The following is a 7,312-nucleotide window of genomic DNA, read 5'->3' on the forward strand; positions in this document are numbered from 1 at the left end:
AATTCCTACCCCAATCCTTCATTACTCTTCAACCTTCCTACTCACCTGCCGCTGTTGCAGGCTTCACTCCCTCCTAGACAAGCCTGCAGCTTCCCTCTGTGCCTCTCTTGTCATCCTCCGAAGGGCCCATCAAGGCACTCGTTGCTGCCTCCTCAGGAGCAGCAACCTGCACAGTCCCATCCTACCCTCTCGCCGACATTCTCACCAGCGGGCCTACTGGGGGCTAATCGTGCCAATCTCCTCCCCGTCCATCTCCCCCCTTCCCACGCTCCCCCCAGCACAGACCCTGTGGGTGCAGACTGTGGGGCAGCCATTGCTGATCCTCTCCGCATCTCCGTCCAGAACGTCCGTTCGCTTGCAAACATGGTGGAGGGCCATGTTAACCACAGTGGAGGGGAATCCATTGTTGAGGAAAAGGAAGGCACTAGTGTGAAAGGTAGCTTCATCAGAGCATATTGTAATGTGAGATGTTTATACCTATAATTGTGAAACTATAAGAAATAACACAATTAACAGTTGGCTGGGTAGTTTAAGGATAATGAGAAAATTACTGAAGAAAAGTAATTGCTGGGAACCAGGGAAAGTGTCCTTGTAAATCGCAGATTAGAGAAGTTCCAACTGTCTTTTCCCAGCTTCCTGCCAAAATTCAGCAGAGAAGACAAAGAGTCAGGTGCCAGAGATGGATCACTGCAGGGTATAAAAGTGAGGGGAGACTGATGTAAGGGGGCAGTTGGACTGGAGACATCGGAGATCAAGCTTAGGGCACCCGAGGTTCCATCCAGTGGGATGGTCCCGTGTCATTTACTGTGGACACACGGGACTTGCATGTTTGCTCTGATTGATGAATCAATATAAGGTACGGTAGAAGACAGATAATCTGCTCATCTTATATTTCTTAATAAGATATTAAAACTTCTGACACTAGACTCTTGAAATTGCCAATAAATAAGGCAAGATATTTGCTAGAATCTCACCCCTCTTTCTTATTCTACTCTTCTCTTTTAAAATTTTTACCATTTAATGAATATTTCCTATATTTTTCTTCCTCCCAAATTGTATCCTCTATGTTAAATTTCATCTGACATCACCTGTCCCATTTAATAACCAGTGTATTCACACTGAACTCACTTACAGTCCTTTCACAGTTGGCCATGGTCCCTTTTTGGGATAATCTGGAGAACTTGATCTTGTGCCCCATATACCCAAGCTCAGATCATTTCTCTATATTGAAAAGAGCACTGGTCCCAACACTGGCCCTGGGAGACATCACTGTATACATCCCTCCAGTCTGAAGAACCTCCATTAAATCGGATCCAAAAATGGTTAAATAATACAGAATATAAAGGATTTCAAATCTTATGCAAGACAATTCGATAAAGGGGTGGTTCAAATGAACTTCAGTTCAGTGTAATGTGAAACACTCTAGTTGAGTCAGTGACAACCACAGCCATGTACTCAAACGGAACAAGCTTTGGGTTAGATGTGGTCGAAGGTGAACTTGAGAAAAACTGAAATAATCTAGAGTAAGAAAAGACCCAAAATGGAACAGTCAGTAACATACAATCAATAAGTCTCCTCTGATCATGGATAAATCAAATATTTGACAGACTGTGTTTGAAACAAAGCTGATTTATTCAATATTTATGCAGAATATTAATCTGCGATTCTGGTATGGGGTAAGATCAGCAGAAAATGGAATGTTGGCCTTTATTGCAAAGGGGACAGTGTATAAAAGCAGAGAAGTCCTGCTGCAACTGAACAGGGTATTGGTGAGGCCACACCTGGAGTACTGCATACAGTTTTAGTCTCCGTATTTAAGGAAGGATATATTTGCATTGGTGGCTGTTCAGAAAAGGTTCACGATATTGATTCCAGAGATGAGCGGGTTGACTTATGAGGATAGGGTGAGTAGATTGGACCTATACACATTGGAGTTCAGAAGAATAAGAGGTGATCTTATTGAAACTTATAAGATACTGAGGTGGATCGATAAGGTGGATGCAGAGAGGATATTTCCACTCATAGAGGAAATTAAAACTAGGGGACATAGTCTTAGACTAAGGGGCCACCCATTTAAAACGGAAATGGGGAGAAATGTCTTCTCTCAGAGGATTGTAAATCTATGAAAATATCTGCCCCAGAGAGCTGTGGAGGCTGGGTCATTGAATATATTTAAGAACATAAGAACATAAGAATTAGGAACAGGAGTAGGCCATCTAGCCCCTCGAGCCTACTCCGCCATTCAATAAGATCATGGCTGATCTGGCCTCAGCTCCACTTACCCGCCCGCTCCCCATAACCCTTAATTCCCTTATTGGTTAAAAATCTTATCTATCTGTGATTTGAATACATTCAATGAGCTAGCCTCAACTGATTCCTTGGGCAGAGAATTCCACAGATTCACAACCCTCTGGGAGAAGAAAGTCCTTCTCAACTCAGTTTTAAATTGGCTCCCCCGTATTTTGAGGCTGTGCCCCCTAGTTCTAGTCTCCCCGACCAGTGGAAACAACCTCCCTGCCTCTATCTTGTCTATCCCTTTCATTATTTTAAATGTTTCTATTAGATCACCCATCATCCTTCTGAACTCCAACGAGTAAAAACCCAGTCTACTCAATCTATCATCATAAGGTAACCCCCTCATCTCCAGAATCAGCCAAGTGAATCGTCTCTGTACCCCCTCCAAAGCTAGTATATCCTTCCTTAAGTAAGGTGACCAAAACTGCACGCAGTACTCCAGGTGCGGCCTCACCAATACCCTGTACAGCTGCAGCAGGACCTCCCTGCTTTTGTCCTCCATCCCTCTCGCAATGAAGGCCAAAATTACATTTGCCTTCCTGATTACCTGCTGCACCTGCAAACTAACTTTTTGGGATTTATGCACAAGGACCCCCAGGTCCCTCTGCACCGCAGCATGTTGTAATTTCTCTCCATTCAAATAATATTCCGTTTTACTGTTTTTTTTCCCCAAGGTGGATGACCTCACATTTTCCGACATTGTATTCCATCTGCCAAACCTTAGCCCATTCGCTTAATCTATCTAAATCTCTTTGCAGCCTCTCTGTGTCCTCTACCCAACCCGCTTTCATACTAATCTTTGTGTCACCTGCAAATTTTGTTACACTACACTCTGTCCCCTCTTCCAGGTCATCTATGTATATTGTAAACAGTTGTGGTCCCAGCACGAATCCTTGTGGCATACCACTAACCACCGATTTCCAACCTGAAAAGGCGGAGATAGATATATTTTTGAGCGATAAAGGAGTAAAGGGTTATGGGGAGCGGGAAGGAAAGTGGAGCTGAGTCCATGGTCAGATCAGCCATAATATTATTGAATGGCAGTGCAGGCTCGATGGGGTAAAATGGCCTACTCCTGCTCCTATTTCTTATGTTCTTATAAAACAAACTCTAACTGTCAGAATGAACATGGTTCACTGCTCAATGTAATAACATTAAGCCCTGTTATATTCACCCACGTCATCTTTCAATGGTGGGTCATTTACCCAGCATTCGCCGCGGGGGAAAATGTGGCGCATCCAGACTACAGGAGTTCAGTGCGCATGCGCAGGCCCCACCTGGGACTGGAGTATGCGTCGTGCGTGTAATGGCGGAGCACAGGTCGGTGCAGTTGTCTGCATTGTGATCGACTCCAGACACAAGGTAAAATTCAACGGGGCGGAGGGGAGTAACGGAGCCGCGGGTGGGCGCGAAGGTTTCATAAACAACTGGTGCACGCCGCAAGCCCGGAATATTAACCAGAAGGTCCCGCGTTTGCAGCTCGGGGCTTTCTCCCGGTCAGAGGCCAAGTCTAACGGATGCCATCTTTGTGCAGGAAGGCAGGTTCAGTGCTCTCCCATCTTGACTCAGTGAGCAGCAAAGCGCATATGCGGCCACTTAAATGCAGAACAATAAATGGGCGGGGCTTCTGTGTCTGTTCCAACGGGGTCCGAGTACCCGGGAAAGTAAAGAAAATTCCCCAGGTATTTTCTCACTCGCCACACCTCGGATTTTTCACCATCTGGACTAAAGTCGCCGGTCAGTGCTGAGTTTATAGTTTGCATCCCACGCAATTTCAACAGAAAAACTCCGGAGCTGGGACCCTTGTACACTCCAGGGTTGGAATCCCCATGTACAGTCCCAGGGTTAGAATCCCCATGTACAGACCCAGGGTTGGAATCCCCGTTTACAGACCCAGGGTTAGAATCTTCATGTACAGTTCCAGGTTGGAATCCCCATGTACAGTCCCAGGATTAGAATCGCCATGTACAGTCCCAGGGTTAGAATTCCCATGTACAGTCCCAGGTTGAAATCCCCATGTACAGTCCCAGGATTGGAATCCCTCTGGACAGTCCCAGGGTTAGAGTCCCCATGTACAGACCAGTTTTGGAATCCCCATGTACAGTCCCAGGATTAGAATCCCCATGTACAGACCAGGGTTTGAATCCCCATGTACAGTCCCAGGGTTGTGATCCCCATGTACAGTCCCAGAGTTAGAATCCCATGTACAGTCCCAGGGTTAGAATCCCCATGTTATTCCCACACTAGACCCTGTTCCTGTTTATATTACACTACACCCTGTCTCTATTTATATTACACTACTTTTTCTGCTAACGTGGATAACCTCACATTTTCCTACATTATACTCTGGGGTGCCACAGGGATCAGTGCTGGGGCCTCAACTATTTACAATCTATATTAATGACTTGAATGTAGATACAGTGTGTAATGTAGCCAAATTTGCTGATGATACAAAGCTAGGTGGGAAAGCAAGTTGTGAGGAGGACACATAATCTATAAGGATATAGATAGGTTAAGTGAATGGGCAAAAATTTGGCAGATGAAGTATAATGTGGGAAAATGCGAGGTTATCCACTTTGGTAGGAAGAATAAAAAAGCAAATTATTATTTAAATGGAGGGAGACTACAAAATGCTGCCGCAAAGAGGGATCTGGGGATCCTTGTACATGAAACACAAAATGTTAGCATGGCCAGTGCAGCAAGTAATTAGAAAGCAAATGGAATGTTGGCTTTTACTGCAAGGGGATGGAGTTTAAAAGTATTGAAGTCCTGCTACAACTGTACAGGGCTTTGGTGAGACCACACCTAGAGTTTTGTTCTCCTTATTCACAGAGAGATATACTTGCAGTAGAGGCTGTTCAGAGAAGGTTCACTGGGTTGATTCCTGAGATGAAGGGGTTGAATTATGAAGAAAGGTTGGACCTATACTCATTGGAGTTTAGAAGACTGAGAGGTGATCTTATTGAAACATAAGATTCTGAAACATATAAGGCTTGACAGGGTAAATGCAGAGAGGATGTTTCCGCTTGTGGGGGAATCTAGATCTAGGGGGCACAGTTTCAGAATAAGGGGTCACCCATTTAAAACGGAGATGAGGAAGAATTTCTTCTCTGATGGTTGTAAATCTGTGGAATTCTCTACCCCAAGAAGCTGTGGAAGCTAGGTCATTGAATATATTTAAGGTGGAGTTAGACAAATTTTTTTAATATAGTGGAGCGACGGGTTATGTGGAGCAGGCAGGGAAGTGGAGCTGAGCCGAGGATCAGATCAGCCATGAACTTATTGAATGGCGGAGGAGGTTTGAGGCACCATATGGCCTACTCCTGCTCCTATTCCTTATGTACTGTCCCTCTGACACTGTCCCAGCTAACACTCCCAGGGTACCTGCAGCATGGATTTGATGCAGCGTGGATCTATCATCACCACTCTCAGGGCAGGTACAGCACGGGTTAGGTGCAGAGGAAAGCTCCCTCGCCACTCCACAGAAGAGACAGCACGGGTTCGGTATAGAATAAAGCTCCCTCCTTCAAACACGACTGGGGCAAGTACAGCATAGGTTACATACAGCAAAAAGCTCCTTCTACACTGTCCCATCAAACACTCCCAGGGCAGGCACAGCACTGATTAGATTCAGAAGAAAGCTCCCTTGACTCAAGCCCATAAAACAATCCAACGGTAGGTGCAGCACGGCTTACATACAGAATTAATCTCCCTCTACTCCCTCCTGGGGCAGAGGCAGCATGGGTTAGATACAGAGAAAAGCTCCCTCTGCACTGTCCCATCAAACACTCCCAGGGCAGGTACAGAATGGGTTAGATACAGAGAAAAGATCCCTCTACACTATCCCAAACACTCCCAGGGTAGGTACAGCATGGCATTGATATAGAATATATCTCCCTCTACACTGTCTCATGAAACAATCCCAGGGCAGGTACAGCACGGTTTTGCTACAGAGTAAAGCTCCCTCTATAACATTCATTCCAAAGCTTCCAGGGGCAGGTACAGTACAGGTTACATACAGCAAAAATGTCCCTCCACACTTTCCGGTCGAATACTACCAGGTCAGGTACAGCAGGAATTAGATTCGGAGTAAAGCTCCCTCTGCATTATTCCATTAAACAATCCAAGGGTCAGTGCAGCAAGGCTTAGATACAGAATAAATCTCCCTCAACACTGACCCATTAAACACTCCCACGACAGGGACAGCACTTGGTAGATATAGACTAATGTCCCCACTACACTCCCACAAGGCATGTTTTGCATAGGTCATATACAGAATAAAGATTGCTCTACACTTTTCCAAACAGTCCCAGGACAAGAACAGTTCTGGTTAGATACAGAATAAAGCTCACTCTACACTGCCCCATCAAATACTCCCAGGGCAGGTACAGCATGGCATAGATACAGAATAAAGCTCCCTCTACACTGTCTCATGAAACAATCCCAGGTCACGTACAGCACGGGTTAGGTACAGTGTAAAGCTTCCTCTATACTATTCCATCAAAAGCTTCCAGGGGCAGATTTCTCGACTCTATTTCATTAAACAATCCAAGGGTAGGTACAGCAAGGCTTAGATACAGAATTACTCTCCTTCTACGCTGACCCATTAAACACTTCCATGGCAGGGACAGCACATTATCACATTGCTGTTTGTGGGGGAGGGAGGGAGGGAGCAGGGAGCAGTGCGAGCCATTCCAGGAGGGCCACTGGGTAACGTCACCAGAACCCAGGTCACCGATTGGAGCGTGGGCAGGATCATCGGCGGGGCCCAGGTACAACAGGAGGGGCGGCAAACAGCAGAGGAGTGGCGGTAGATCATAGAGTGAGGTGATCGGGTCCCAGGAGGGGCGAGAGTTCGGGACCCAGAAGAGGTGAGTGCCCAGGGGCAGCACGGGCCAGCCCACACTGCGATCTATTGTCAATAAGAGTCTGTGTGTGAACTAGGTCTGTGCAGCAGAGCTGGTCTCCAGCAGTCTTGGTTAGCCCTGGCCACTGGACCAAGACCTTGCTCTGTCAA

This window comes from Pristiophorus japonicus, chromosome 9, assembly GCF_044704955.1.
Source record: "Pristiophorus japonicus isolate sPriJap1 chromosome 9, sPriJap1.hap1, whole genome shotgun sequence".
Lineage (NCBI taxonomy): Eukaryota > Metazoa > Chordata > Chondrichthyes > Pristiophoridae > Pristiophorus > Pristiophorus japonicus.